Source organism: Apus apus, chromosome 23, assembly GCF_020740795.1.
Source record: "Apus apus isolate bApuApu2 chromosome 23, bApuApu2.pri.cur, whole genome shotgun sequence".
NCBI lineage: Eukaryota > Metazoa > Chordata > Aves > Apodiformes > Apodidae > Apus > Apus apus.
The window spans coordinates 5,416,551-5,432,807 of NC_067304.1; the positions used below are offsets into that span (position 1 = coordinate 5,416,551).

The 16,257-nt window shown below is 50.3% G+C and overlaps 1 protein-coding gene across 5 annotated transcripts in view; it reads right to left on the minus strand.

Moving 5' to 3' along the window:
* Window positions 1–16,257, minus strand: part of PLXNA2 (plexin A2) — a 227,148-nt gene that overhangs the window by 134,655 nt on the left and 76,236 nt on the right. The gene's annotated exons all lie outside the window — the stretch shown is intronic.

A 16,257-nucleotide genomic window follows, 5' to 3' on the forward strand; every position in this document is an offset into this window, starting at 1 on the left:
CATGTTAATTCATATGGTTTAGCTGTTTCTCACATACTCTGCTCAGCCATAAGGGGGATAACCAGCTTCAGCCCAAGACAAAACCCCCAGCTCTCACACCCAACCATCAATCTGCAGTCCTGGCTAAAAGGACATCTCCTGCAGGGTACGTTGTGGAAAACAACAGAGGAAATAAGAGATGTTTTCTATTTTTAAATCCTCTAGGATTTCATTCAGAAAGCTGAGGAAGAAGTCTCATGCAGGCAAGTTTATTGTGCATACATGCACCAAAGCCACCAGCACCTCCCTCCACCCCTCCCCAGAGGTACATCTGTGGGTGCTTTTCAGGCAGAAACTCTCACTGCCTTCAAGGCAAGGAGGACTCCAGGGCAGACCTCTGGCCAAAGTCTATGGGGAAATGAGGAATGAAGGGCAGGTGGGTTTGGTTGTTTTTTTGGTTTGGTGGGTGCTCCCAAAGCACCTAAACCTCATTTGGGCACAAAGGATGGCTGGAGTTCTGCTGACCACAGCCCCATCATCCTTGCCTCTGGCTGTCAGGCAGAATTAGGAATCACCAGGCTGGAATTTCCTTAGGAAGCGGGTGCTCACCTCAGAAAGGCTCTGGCTGTGTGAGGCACGTTTACAGCAGAGCTTTCCATCCACCCTTCCGGACAGTGCGCACACACACACACACAGAAGCCACTGAAGAGGAGCTTTATAACCCTCTGCCTGCTCCACCTCATCACCTCGCACCTCTGACAAGGTGGCATCCTCCCCTAGCTGAAACATGAACATTAAAAGACCTGACTATGACTGGTGCTCCTGGTTTGACCTTAACATTGCGCATCACCATAGACGTGTCTGACCACCCGGACTCAGAAAACCATCACAAAGTTCTCCTTTATCCCAAAGTATGCATTCCTTACACACCCCAGGCTGGATGATCAAAGGAACCATTTCAGCCTGCCTTGGGGAAGAGAGATTCTCCATCACTTCACAGTACAACAGGGTCACACTAACCCTGGGAAGAGGCAGAGCCACCACTCCACCTGCCCTCTCTGCCCCAAAGACCCATCACCTTCCACCATGGCCACACAAGCCCTGCACACACACACACCAGGGAGAACTTCCCCCTCTCTGCAGATGTGCCTCTCCTCCCCTGCCCTGTGTGGCTGCTCCCCACACTCAGCTGTCCTCACCCACAGGCAGCCACCCGTTCCATAGCTGATCTCCCTTTTGGTATTTCACATAATTCACACTGCTGAAAACCTCCCCTGAGCTCATCAGCGAGTGTCACCGAGAGGCCACTCTTTAGGCTTGTCACCACTGGGAGCTGCAGACGGTGTTTCTGAAAGGTGACAAAAGAGCCCTGTTCCTGCTTGCACGTCTGGTGTCACTGACAAGGTAGGAGAAAGAGCACAGTAATAGGCTTCTCATTCTGCTCAGGGATACATTTCCCCAGCTGCTGGCTTCTTATTTCCAGGCTCTTCATTTCCACCTTTGGCAGAAGCAGATCCCTCTCTCCCTGTGAGGAGACAGACCCTGCTGCAGCCTTCGTGTTGTTTGGATGATTGAGGCAGGAAGCAGCCGCCTGTGCTGCAGACCCCAGCGTGCCACAACAGCACCAGGGTGACCTCCTGGCTCTTCTCATTAGATTTCTGAGTCAACAACCCCAAACTGTTCTCTACATCCAGAATCTTTTGCAAGGGCACAATTCAAACTGTTCCCAAGGATCTGCTCAGAAGGTGGCTTTCCATGCAGGGGCTGCCAGTGACCTGCAGCTGGCACCACCAGCCTGACCATGGGCACTGGGATCTCAGCAGTTTGCTCTTGGATAATGTGGCTCTGCAGCCCCAGACACTGAGAAGCCTGTGTGTGTGGCTGGCAAGGACTGCCAGCAGCACGGTGCCTCCCTGGAAGCACAGGGAACCCCACGCTATGAAAGAGCTCAAGAAGCCCAGCAAAGCTGGGACAAGAGCCACAGGCACAGGAGTCCTGCAGAGCAGCCAAGCCAGATCAATCCAACCTCAAACACCAGAGTGCCCCAAGAAGTGCTCTGACCCAGCAGCCCAACTGTCCTGGCCTTGGGGAGGGCACAAGTGGGCTTTCCTTCTCCAAGGCCAAAGCATCCCTTGCTGACAGGAGCCCCCAGATAAAGCCTACCTCATTTTCTTATCACTGAGGAGACACTTCTGGAGCAGAGGGCTCCAGAGAGCTCAAGAGAAGTCCACAAGGTGAAAGAGATTCTGCAGGGGACAGGGAGGCTCTGCTGGAAAGCTCAGCCCACAACGGTTTTCCTGCTCAGCAGCTTTCCAATTTTAAAAAAGTTGCTCCCTTGCAAAGTGAGAAAAACCAGAGCAAGCTACAAATGAATAATACTGAAGAATTATGTTTTATATATGTATGGAAAAACAGAAGCTCTTCACTGAGACTGTACCAGTTTTATATCTTTTCCAGCAACATTTTCATTCAGAGAGGACAAAAGCCAGAGCTGGTCTGGAGCTGCAGCACAGCAGAGCTGTCAGCTGAACCCCACAGCTCCACACTGCTTCCCAGGGAAGGCTTTGCAGAATATTTGTGAGCAGTCACTGCCACAGACCAGAGAGATCACCCAGGAAGAAGAACCTGTGTTTTCAAACATTATTTGAAGATGACAGAGCAGGGCCACAAGCTGATCCCCTACCCAAACCAGCCAGGGGACAATGATCCCTCCTGGCTCCCTGTCACCCCACAGAGCAGCTCCTGCAGGGCCCAGGTTAAGCAGCACTCAGTGACACAGACACCAAACACCAGCAGAAACCCATCATGTGCCCTGCAGAGGCGTCTGGGGATGGTTCCATGCAGCTGGGGAAACCAGAGCGTGAATGATTTTAACTGTGATCCTTCATACTATTTGACCACTAATTTTTCCTCTTTTTTTTTTTTTTAAAGCAAATTTAAAATAAGGCTTTAAAAGCAATCTGAGGCTATTAGTAACACAAGGTGAAGGAGAGAGTAAATTCAGGGACACAATATAAACCAAGCAGCTGAAAGGCCTCAATTAGGCTGAAAGGAGTTATCTGGTATTTAAATAATTATTAGATTGAAGGAATAATCACAGGTCTGAGCCAATTTTTTTCCCCCACTGTCATCCTAATGGAGACTATAATATTATCATTCAAATGCCCATGATTCTCATTGAGGGGGGAAGAAAAAAGGGCTCATTTAATCTCCATGTGACAGGGCTTCAGGAGGCCCGATTAGTTATTTCTCTTATTTCAGCTGTCACTCACACACAGGCACCACAGTTTGTCATTATGGTATTTTATGCATACAAAAAAAGCAAGCTAAAAAGGAAAATTAAAGCAAAAACAAAAAGAGACTCTCCTGTAGAAAATGACGGCTCAAAGGAACAATTTTGATGTCAGCCTTCGGCAGCTGCACCACGGTCCTGCTATCTTTTTTAGGGGGCAGGGTTGGTCTCATGAGCAGGGATTTATACACAGCCCCACACCAGCACTGCTGTGCCCTCACAGCTCCTCACTCCATCAGCTCCTGGGACACTCCACCTCTCTGCAGGACAGAGCCCCTATGGCCCCAGCACCTCTAAGACACAGAAAAAAACATCTGCACAAACTCCAGCACCCCCATCTCTGCCTTTCTGGCCCCAGCTCTCAGCATCCCAGTGCCACATGTTTTTCCCAGGCTGTCCCTGCATCATTCCCAGCCCAAAGGCCACCAGGAACCCAACCACCTGCAAACAAGGAGTAGAGCAGGTGATAAAACCCACTATGATTTTTCTCCTAAAGCCACACGGGTTTGGGCAGTTTCCTCACAGAATGAAACCTCATGAGAGCTGACCGAGCTGGCAGGGAGGGGGTCAAGGGGCCCACGATTGCTTTCTAAGCTGGAGGTGGATTCTGCCCTTTTTGGTTTTTATAGTTAAATAAGATTCTTGGCTGTGAGGCCAGGAGCAGGCAGAGGGGCTGGCTTGTAGTGCTGACCTCCCCTGCAGGTCACCAGGCTGCCAGAAATCCCCCAGAATTATCAAAAGGGTCACCAGAAGGGCAGGCTGCACTGTATAAACTAAAATACAAGAACAAACCATTTGGAACAACCTGACCCTTGCACCAGCCTGACCCTTTCTCTTTGCATTGGCTCCATTTTATCTCTGCCAACTGGAACGAGGGGGAAAAGCCCCAAGTTTGGCTATTTCTTAATAGCAAGAGAGAACATGTGCCAGGTCTGCTTCCCTCCTAGAGCCCACTGGGAATTTTTCTGTGAAACCTTTCCAACCATTAAAGCTGCTGTAGTGATTTATCCCCTTTGAAGAAGTGATATTCAGGACACATTTGTCAGCTTCAGAGGAAGACCTTATAGCAAGTAATAGGATTTGGGCTTTTTTGTTTTTTAATTAGACAAAACTCTGAGCCAGACTATCTGATCTAAGCACCTCTGAGCTCTGGGACCTTTCCAGCCCAGATCAGAGCTCTGGGTCTCAGTCCTACCTCCCTGGCCAGGCCACTGCTGGATCCCACCTTCCCCAACAAAAGTCTGCAGATTGACACACAAGTCCCTTCCCTGTTCTCAGCATCTTCCCAGGGCTGCTGGGAGCCTCAGTGCCTGTTGCACATCTCAGCAGCAGCACCAAGGGTGCCTGAGGAGCAGCACCAGGGGGTTTTAAACCCACCTCTGGTGCCACAGGCAGCTCAATCGTTGCTTTGGAGTTTGACACACCTTTTCTTTGTTGATTTTTAGAATATTTTGACTCTTAACAGCAAGACCAAAGTGCAAAGCATCAGCGAGGTGCCCAGCACCAGATCCAAGGTTTCCGCAGGAGTTACTGAACCACAGGGATGAGGAACACTGAGCCTTTCCTAAAGCACAGCCTGCAACACGGAACCCTTTGGGTTTCAGGCTGCAAAACCACATTTCTGTCCCTTCCTGCAGCTTTGCTGCCCTCAGCAGTGCCCTCCCCAGCCCCGCAGGGCTGCGCGGGCAGCAGGAACCGGCAGCTGCGGCCCCAGAGCTGCTCAGGCACAGGGCTGGTATTTCACAGCCTGGGCAGCTTTCTGAGAAAGAGTTAAGAGCACGAAATACAGCATTGTGATTATTGCTTCCTGCAGCCCTGGGACAAGGAAGAGGAGGGGAAGAACGAAACCCAGCCATGAAAAGGCATTTCCCTGATAACAAACACGATTGCACAAATTATGCACAAAATCTGTTCATATTGTCCAGACTTCAGACCTTGTTTATACAACACATACCACATAAGCCACCTCTCCCCTCCATCCCCCTCTTGAGCACACACACCCAGACACACACACACACACCCCAACAGGTCTGGGATAAAGGGCAACACAAAATTCTAGGGAGTGACCTGCTGTAAACCCCATCTTTGCGAGTGCATTCTGGAGAGCACAGCACCCTGCCCTGCCATTGCTCCTGACTTTGTCCCAGACTTGCTGAATAGACCTGGACAATTCTTGTTACTCAACCTCAGCTGTTCCAACTGTGAAGCCCATGGGGAAAATGCTTTCATGTGCCAGGCACTTGGATGTTCAGTCAATAGAAAACTCAGAAGGGAGTTACCAGGCATAAAGTGCTGTAGCAAAGTCTATGTAAGGGACTGGTTTAGCACTTCTTGGAGAATCTCTGTTCATGAGCTCTTTGATCAGAGACTCTTCTGCAGAGCAGGACTACTGTCCCTTGACAGGGGTGACAAGTAAACACAGGCATGGCTACCTCTGCCCCTCAAGGATGCTGAAACATCCCCACAATGCAGCAAGGAGGCATTTCTTTAACACTGACAAAATCATCACTGGCTTCTTGGGTAGATCTAAAGCAGGACAGCAGCTGTGGCTCTGGTGTGGCTTACACCCAGCTGTGCATTGCAGCTGGAGACAGTTAACCCACCAACCCCAAAAGTCATTCAGAAAAATTCCTCATCACCCTAGGACACCTAGGTGGCAGAAATTAGACACCTTTTTCTTTCCCTGTGTTGATACTTGACACCTGCTACCCGAGAAAGCCCAGCTGGCAGCTATTGAGCTGCAAGTACACTGCTGCAAAATAGCTTATAAATTACCTGGCATCAAGAGAAGTGCTGGGAAAAGAGGACTTGATTCACCATGCACACTCTGAGGACAGACCCAAGGCTGGTGACACCACCGTGTACTGGAACACAGAGAAGAACAGATCCTTGTTCTCCTGGTTACCTTGGTGTATAACACAAAGGGAAAATTTAATACTTATTAAGTCTCATAGCTGGTTTATTCAAGTTTTAGAAAGTTTCCATTTCATCCAAACCTGCATAAACAGGTCAAGGGCTTTGGATAACATTAAATAATACAAATTCATGGCCAGAAAGTTGTGCTTCTCTAATCTAGACTCCTGATGCAAGGACCAGCTCTAATAATGAGATATGCCTCTAAACTGTTCTTAAGGACCTTCAGAAACAGAGTCCATGACCCCTCCAGGCAATCTAGGTTCAGCACATCCTTCAGAAAGTGCTTTTTCAAGTTTCTTACCCCAGTGCTGATGAACTGAGGTTTATCCACTCCTCCTCACTGCTGCACCTGAACATAGTTTGATTATTCATGGACTTTATTCCCAACAAAACAGAATTTAATGGATGGTGACTTTAGGAGCAAGCAGATTAAATGATTTGCCCAAGGCTAGTCAAAAGGTCCCAGTGGCAAAGCCAGGAGTTTTATCTCCCAGGTGCAGCCGGGCGCCCTCCCCGGTGACATCCCGGGGCAGTTCATTACACAGGAATATTAGAGCAGCACGAGGGAAGATCACAGAGTGGCCACCAAGCTGGAGGAGAAAAATAAGCAGCAGCTTCTCCTGGCCCCACTCCAACTGCACCACAGGCAAGTGAAGAACCCCAGCTCCAAATTAAATGGGTCCCCAGCCACTCCATTAAACAGAAATCCTGAAACAGAAATCCTTTGGCTGTGCCAGCCCTGTGCAGCGAGTGGTGTTTGTTATCCCAACACTCCCTACGGCAGCCAGATGTATTTACACAGTAGCCACAGTGCTGCTACCCAAGTAAACCAGGAAATTGTACATTTGTTAAAGTTAGGTTCCGAGATGCTGAATCCCCAGCGGTGCAGCTATAGATTTCACTCAGCCAGCAACACTAAAACATTAAGAGCACACCACTGCCTGTGCACACATTCAGGTACGTTTCCCAGTTCCAGAGGTGTTCAGTGGTTGATTCTCCACACCACTCCAGAACTGCATTATCTTTCCAGATTACGACAATAACCACAGGGTCAAGCTTACATGACCACAGGCCATGGTGCTGTCCGTCACTGGACCTTCCCCATGGCACCAGAAGGGAAAGATGGTGCAGCACTATTTGGGACAGGAGCCATCAGGATCAGAAGTAGAGGAACACACAAAGGAAGTGGTTCATCTCTGGTAGGTGACCAGGACCATTGGCTCACTGCTTCACTCCAGATTGCAGCTGCCATTCACAGCAATGACATTCCCACTGCAGAAGTGGAGGAAATTACCACCCAGGTACAACAGTGGGATCACAAGGACTTGGAAAGGCAGAACACAACTGCACAAGCCCTCAAATTAATAACAAAACTGAAACAGGCTGATGCAGGAGAGAGCTACACAGCACTGAAGAACCCTTTAGGGACCATTAGCCAGCCCTTGTCAGGCCTGTCTTGGTGGAAGTATGCACTAGGAACTGCAATCAGCACCAGCTTTATCAGCTAGATGAAGTGCCTTTACCTCTCAAAGCCCCTTTCCACAGGTTGCCTGCCCTTGTCAGTGCATCACTGTGGTGCTCAATGAAGGTTTTGAAAGTGTTTTAAGGTGCCCAAGCCCTGGGAAATGTAAAGAAAAGCATCTTCATTCCCTGCCCGCTCTGCTCCCCCAGGCAGTGACCATTCCAAAGCTGCAGCCACCAGGACAGCAGTTGGATGCTGGCAGGATCCCAGTGGGTCTCATGCATCAGCACCTGGGGGGCTCCCAGTGCTGGCAGCCAGGTGCCCCCTGCCTTGTACTCTGAGCTCTAGCCAAGAACCCCAAAGCCTGGAGCCACCTCAGCTCCATCTCACCATCAACTGATCACAATCTCCTCTCCTACAGGACTTGGATATCAATGTCTACCCGAGAAAGTGGCTTCTCCCCACTCATCTGCTCCATGCTCCTCTGCTTTTCAATTTCAGAGCTCTGGCAGATCACTGATTAATTCAAGCCTGTTTAATAACCCTTCTGTTTAGATGAAACAAGCTGTCTTGTTTTCTTTATTTTTAACACTAACTCTTGTTTCTTTGCTAAGGATCTTTCTGTCATTTAGAAACTTCTCTCTGCAACCAAGCTGATGATAGGATGGAGAAAGCATCTGCTTACATCCACATCTGACATCCACCAGAAGCTATCACATGAGGCTAAAGGAGGACTGGACACATTGATGGGGAGTAAATCCTAAAATCCTGAGTTTATCTTACAAAGCCACCAGCATCTCTCCACTTGCCGTGGCAAATCCCAGCACAGCTCAGCCCATGGTGCAAACACAGGGGGGCAAGAGGAAAGGAACCACAGGAGCCAAGGTGCCCAGACTCTTCACACAGCTCATCCACAAGGAGGGTCACTGTGCTTCTCCACCCTGCAGAGGGTGGGAAACAGGCCTTGGAAAACCTGGAAGCTGTTAGAGTGCTGCAAGCCCTGCCCCGCGCTGTGCCCCCCGTGCAATGGTCAGGTGGGCACGGAGTCCAGCAGCTGCTCCCACCACCACAGCCTGGCCAGGCAGCAGAGCCAGCAGCCCTCTGCCCTCTGGCCTCACTCACTGTCACCCGTTCTCCCATGTGTCCTCATGGCAAGGGTTTTGTGGCATGGGTTGGTTCACAGCACGACCCAGCAGAGTCTCCTCCCTCCCACTGCCCCATCCTGGCTGCAATCCCCGAGAGCTGTGCACACAGTAACGAACCCACAGGGACCCAGCTCCCGATGGGAATCAGTTGGAGCCTCTCAGCTGTCTCCTGCCACTTTGAATTTCAAAGCTGCACTTGTCTGTAGAGCAACTGAGTCATTTCCTTCCTATATCCAGCCTATCGGGCTGGATCCAGCAGTGCCCGGAAAACAATAAATCCTTCAAGGACTTGCAAGGCCATATTTCACAGGAATGCAGTGAGCCTGCCTGCTTGAAGAGCTCCTCACACACTCTTTAATTCAACACTTCTCAGTGGAAGCCATCTCACCCTGGCCCCAATCCCACTCCAAGACAGCAGTGGTCCCCATCCCTGCCAGTCCCACCTCCTGAGGCACTGAGGATACCCAAGCATGGACCAGCATCCATGATCCACAAGGATTGACACCTCCTCACTATCCTGAGCAGCTGTGCCACCAAGGGGATGGTGGATTAAGAATCAATAATTACATTTCCTTGACTCCATAAAACACACAGAGCATCTAGGAGGGAGAGAAGCTACAGCTGAATTTGTTGCAGGACTTCCTGCATCAAGGGAAGGCTGCAGCCACAAAGAGTTTGCTCTACAAAACACAGCAAAGCAGCATGTGAGAACCAGTGCAGGTCACAGGGATGTTTTCAGCTGGTCCAATTTCATAAGTACCTCCTTTACAACCACACATCTGTTTCCAGATCTACATTTGTATTAAATTCATCATAATAAATTTATTAGGGTCAAAACCAAGGCAAAACTCAATGATCTGAGCTACATACAGCCCAAGGGCTGCAGAACTTACACTGAAACAACAGGGTTGAGATGCTTGGTGAAAAAGAAACTCTCTCCACACCCAAATTTTATTTTCCATGCAACTCTGAGGAAAATTGGTTGCAGGACCATATCAGAGCTGCTTCCATCATATTCTGAGAGGTCTAAAGCAAAGCCAAACTGATTTACATTCAGATTTGTGACACTGTTAACCAGAACACCCCTCATACATCAGAAAAACTAAATGACAAGGAAATTAATGTTATATCCTCTTCAGTAACAAGATGGGTAAAGCAGATAATCTGGCAAAGTGCCATGTGTACAATGGAAATTTGCAGAGACTGTAACAGGACTTGTCAGGGATGAACAAATGAGTCAATATTTTGCTTTTTCTCAAGTTAAAATCTGCACTGTTTGTAAGAAAAACACTGTAGTGTTTGTTTCTTTTTTAAATCTTGGAAGAAAATTAAGCCAGAATTGTTTGGTTTTCAATAGGTCTTTGCAGGTCACTTCAAGGGCAGCAGGACTCATGCCCAGGGACACCTGACCTGCTCCACTGCAGCAGTGCAGGGCTTTTCTCTCACCAGCCACTGTCTTCAACCTGCTCCCCAGCTTAAAGCTTGGAAACTTCAAGAGTGTTGCCATGTTTTCTAAATCCTCCCTGATACTGACTCTTCAAAGTATGAATTTTAGGCTGGCAAGCCTAGAAAATTTTAAGAGCAGCTGGACCTTCAACTGGACTGCCAAAAATCACTTGTCCTGGTAAAAGTAAATTAGATCTCATATCACAAATAGGATTGACACACAGCTCATTTCATGCAAGTCTATAAGGAAGTGGATGGTTAAAAACCATATTGCTGAATTCACACTCAGAAGTGAAAAACTCTGTCTCCAAAGTCAGTCCTGTCCCACCCAACTTGTCACTCCAGAGGTGAAGCCTCCCAGTGACCCAGTATTCTGGGCAGGGCTTATTTTTATTTTATATTATTTTTTTTAAACAAGTTACACAACATCCTTGGAAGTCTTTAAAAGAACCATCTCCAAGTCAGAAGGTTTACTTGGTGGAACCAGTGGAACAGATTTGCCCCCGTCACACAATTTATGCCTTGAAAAGACAAGTTACACAAGAACTTGTACCAGCACCTTATTATAGCCCTGCGGACAAGCAAAGGGGCTCCTGCCTCTTTCTTCCAGTGAACTCCAGAGTGCTTGCCCACACTCCTTGGTTGCCATGAGATTCTAAAGACAAATTCACTGCCAAACGAGCCTCTAACACAATTCCTGCTCCATAAGGAGCCTCATCTGCCAGCTGAGCCAAACCACCACAGCCCACTGATCAGAGGAGGGCTCATCACTTCCACTGCAATTAACTCCTTGCCCAACTGCAGAGAAAACTTTGTAACAGCTAGGAGAGAAATAGCCTGCAGTGAACCTTTTGCTGCTGCGTCGTGTCTCAGCCAAATGGATTGCTTACTGGGGATGGTTTTCATCTGGCCCTTCCAGCCTCTGTAACACAACAGATGATGCCTCCATAATGTTAAATTGATTTGGAAATAGAGACGGGCAGACAAAGGTCAGAATGCTTAGAAGGTTTAGGACAAACACAAAAGAAGGGGTTTATACACCTTCATTTTCACTAGTGCCTTAGCATCAACACTAAATAAAATAAGAACAGCAGAATAAATGTTTGGGGGCCTGCAGTCCTACAGGTAAAGTTTGCATGCACGTACACTGACAGCTCAGCACTCTCCTGTGACCAGGTGAATGTTGCCAAACCAGGCAACTAGGGCATCCCCAAAGTCACTCCTCACCAAAGCCCAGGATAACCAAGATGCTTTGAGCACGCAGAGTCACACCCAGCTGTCCCCTGAGGCACACAGAGTATCCAGCAAGGAATGAACCAGCAGCAGAAATTAACCCCTGAGGTGAGGGTTTGCTGCTGGGACCTCATCGTGCTCCTGCCCTGCAGTCAGAGCTGCAGCACCCCACCATGCTCAGCTCCCTGCAACACCCAGGAGGGCTGCAGCTCCCATGTTTTAGCCTCAGCACAGATTTTAAACCCATGAGATAGCACATATTCTGCACAAGAATAATTTTGCCAGTTCGGAAATGTCCAGCCATGCTCCCTTTTCCTCCCCACCCCACCTCTTTGCACTTCTATTACAAATAAAAACGGAAATTCACAAGCTTTCTGTTGTTTAAATAACATTACAGGCTGTGACATAAACCAGCAAAGGCAGGAAATACGATCATGAGGCCAGTGCTCCATCCTCTGCTCCTGTCACTGTGACTTTTTGGGGACTTGGCAAATGAATGAGTGAAGGAGACAGCCTGTGTGCTTTATGGAGTTGAACTGTAACATCCCTGTTAAGCAGCCAACTTACCATTTCTCTTCTCTGACATCAATAAATCCACCCAGCCCCAGGGAACAAAAGCTCTTCACATGAACCAGCTACACATGAATCCCTCAGATTTGGCTACCTGGGCAAGCAAGCAGCCCGCCAGGGCCTGCTGCCCTCCCTGCTGCTTTTGTGATATCCTCAGAGAAGTGGGAAATCACCCATTTCAGTAACACGACTTGGGAGGTTTTAACACTGCTACAGACACACACACTCATCACAGCACCTGCTTTTCAACAGTCGATTCCCAGAACCCAGAAAACCTCAGCTTCCACTCCTCGGGTGAAAACCAGCCAGTTTGGGCTATAAAAACGAAAAATCTTGACAAGGCAAACTCTGAAAGCTCAGCAATTAGGAAGACAAGAAGAAGAATGCAAAGCCTCTGTTAAGCTCTAAAATTAATCTCAAAACACTGAAGCTCAAACTCACTTTTTGGAAGCTCATTCCCAGGTTACCAAGCCAAAGTGGTGCTAATGGTGAACACCAAGGAAACCCCCTGCACGTCTCCAGGTTTCTGCCCTTCTCTCGCCGGACACTCGTTTTCCTGCAGCTCACGAGGGATCACTCCAAGCTCTCCTAGGATGACACGAAACTGCCACAAAGGAAAAACTACACATAAATCTGCCTGGGAAGCACTTGTTCCCAGGCTGACTGTGCCTGGAAATAACACGAGGAACTTGTTCCACGCTGAGTCAGGGTCTGACGGCGGCTCCCGGCCCAGCCGCGGTGGATCCGCTTCCTTCCCGGGGCGCGTCACGGGCGGCAGAGCCAAGGCACAGCAGCCCAGCGCTGCCCCAGAGCTTTCCTGTTTTCCCCGGTGCTGTGTGGCTTCCCGAGACATAGGACAAGGAAACTGACACTGAGCTGCTGCAGGAATTTAAACTGCTGTTTTTCAAATTCTGTTAAGAGCCAGCCAGGAGCTGAAAGCAAAGTAAACCATGTCCCTCACCTTCCTTCCCTGATATATGCAGGGAACGGTCTCTCCATGGGCCATCACTGTCCCATCCAGCCATCCCTTTACTGGGAAAATGGAGCAAGATTTGCCTGTGCATCCAAAGGGCTTCCCTGCACACATCCCAGCACTCCCATTGCTGATGCCCATGCCCGAGTCGAGGCCACAGCAGGCAGGAGCCACTGGCCCAGCCCCAGGGAACCCTCCAGCCCCTCCACGTCACAGCCCAGCTACAGAACTCCATGGCACCAGCACCCACTGGGAGAGCCTGAGCAAAGGCTGATCCAACACCCACTTACCGCGCTTGGGAGGCAGCCTCAGCAGCAGCCAGAAAGGAGGCTGCCCTTCCCATCCAGCTCCCAGCCACCAGGCACTGGGATCGTGCTCCAGCTCCCAGCCCCTGCCCAGCTCCCAGTCCCCCCGGCACAGCCCGGCTCAGCCGGCAGCTCCGTTAATGAGCCCGGAGAAAGGAGCAGCAGCAGTGGTGGGAGGAGGCGAGGTGAGAGGTCAGTGTAATATTTACTCAGACATCACCTTTCACTTTTATGAAGTGGGGAAGTGGTGCCGAAGCAGGAAAAGGGCTGTGAGGGACATTCCTGCCTGGGAAGCCACTGTCACACCAAGCACAACACGCAACTGGCTCCAGAGTGCTGGGGCCTGGCTGAGGCTGGAGCCCTCCATCAGAACCCCCTGGAACCACAGGCAGCTGGGGCTGGACTCTGGGCTGTCCCTGCCATCACTGCCTTCTGCTCCCTACTGCATGGAGGAGCAGAGGGAATGGCTGGGGAAGGCAGGACCTCAGAAGGGCCAGAAAGCCCCTGCAGGTCCCTGTGCCTCAGGAGCTCCCCAGCCAGGAGCCCAGCACACAAGGGGCCCATCCCACCACACTACGATTTCAAGGACTCAGACAAGGCCCACACTTCAGTGTGGTAACAGAAACACATCAGCTGGTAACAACATTTCCCCAGTGGGCCTGCTTCTTGGACTAACCATCTCTTCTGCCAAGTGCTGAGAAGGTACCAAGCTTGTCACCCTGCCCAGAGCACTGCCCAGGCAGCCTGATGGGGCTGGGCAGGCAGGGCTCTCCCAGGCTCACTATCACTCCCTTTGGAGATGATCTAGACTTCTTTATTTTATTTTTTTTTTTTACAAAATGACCCTGATGCCTTTTATCTCCTGCTCTGAACGTAATTTTAGTCAAAGCAAAGCAGGATTAAATTTTTATAATATGATACATTTATCTTGCTTTTCATTGCTCCCCCATCACCACCTCCCAGTTTGATTTCGCTCAAACAGAAGCAGAGATTAGGGTGAGAAACATGAGATGGGCTCTACCCGATAAGGGGAGGGCACCTCTTTCCCAGCACCCTGTCCCCAGCAGCCCCCCACCACGCAGCACTCGGGATGCCAGCAGCCAAGGCCAGGCTGATGGCATCACTGGGGCCCTCTGAAATGCACAGATGGAGCATAATTCAGGCTCAAAAGCCAGCGGAGCAGAACACACAGCAGATTAGGTACATCACTGACATATGTTGCACTTGTGTGTTTGGTAAACTTGTGCTTTCTTGGGGAAGTCCTGCTAGAGCAGCCTCACCCCCATCCCGGCAGCTCCCAGCACTTGGGCTCAGACCAGAGGGAGCAGAGGGGTCGCCAGCCATGCTGGGGAGCCCTGCTTTGCTGGGAAAGGAGCAGGGAAAGGCTGCCACAGCCAGCCTGCCTGTACCAGGATGAAACATTAAAATCCCCCTGTCCCCACCCCCAAATGCTCAGCAAAGCACCGGGTGGGACGTGCAGCCCCCATCACCTGTGGTCCCTCTCCAGAAGCCCCAGGTTCACACCCCAGCCAGAGGCTGCATCTCGGTGCAGCTTCACCAGGCGCTGCTTTTATGCTCATTTTTCAGTCCGGCTCCAGCAGCCTGATCCAGAGGATCCCCTCTAGTGGGATGAAGAGGAATTTCAGGCCCACATCCCACTCCCGTCTCCTCCCGAGCGCTCTCTGCACCAGCCGACCCCTCTGCCCGGGGCACTGGGCTGCGGTGGGTATCTGGCTCACCCACCACTTCTTCCACTTTGCCAGAGCCATCCAGGGCAAAGCCAAAACCAAGCTGGAAAGGCAGATGCCAGGAAGGTGGTGCAGACTGCAAAGACCAGATGAAGACGACAGCAGACACGAAGCAAAAATCCTCTTCATGGCAGCAAAGGGAGATCACTTTAACCAGCAAAACATCCATCTCTAACAATACGGTGTCACCTGGACCACACGCTTCATCACCAAGCCTGGGCACTTGCTGCCAAAAGAGAGCTGAAGGCATCACAGCCACAGCCAGGCTGGTGCAGCAGCACGTGGGGGCTGCCTGAAGCACCCACAGGGCCCCCACAGCCCATCTCCCTGGCTGGCAATGAACCACCCAGTAAATACATATATTTTCACTGCAGAGAAAGAATGTGAACAGCAGCCCCGGGCAGCTGCCTCTGCTGCCCAAGGACAGCACTCTGCCCTCAATTCTGCTTTTGTTCCCACTTTGCTTTTCACCCCGGAGGCTCCTTCTTGCACCAGTTTTGCAGACAAAGAGCCAGTGGCCTCCTCAGACCAAAACACCTTCAAGTCTTGCACAGCCAAGCCCTGCCCTGAGAGGGAAGGTGGGCACCCAATGAGCAGAGCTGAGGACGCCACACGTGGGATGCTCTTGGTGTTAAAGACACATCAGATCCAGCTATCGGTGTTTGTGGCTCAACCCGGGGAGGACTTGGTAGCACCTTTTTCCCCCCCCTCGGTTCTCCCTTGCCCTCCCCCTTTGCTGTTGTGGTGGCCTCCTAGCCAAGCTGGTTAAGAGATTAACACTCTAAAACCCACATTTACTCTAATTAGCCATGAAATCTTTGTAACTAAGTGAAAAAATGTTTCCCTTGAGGGATTTTTGTCCATTCATCACTGTTTGAATTGCCGGGGGGGGGGGGGGGGGGGGGGGGAGGGGTGGAGGGCGGCGCGGGGAGGGGAAGAAAAGAAAAGAAGGGGAAGAGAGAAAAAACCCTCAGATCTAATGAATTAATAGCAGAATGCCCTGGGGGAGCAGCGGGCTCCTACAAAACTCGGGAGCTTTTCACAGGCTCACCAAGAAGACACTCCTGAATTATTTGGAGTTAACAGACTGTAACACAAGGCTCTGCTCCCCGTGTGAGTGGGGCAGCTTGGCCAGCTCCTCCCAGCCCTGCTGCATGGACAGACAGACACCCTGCCCAGCTGGACACC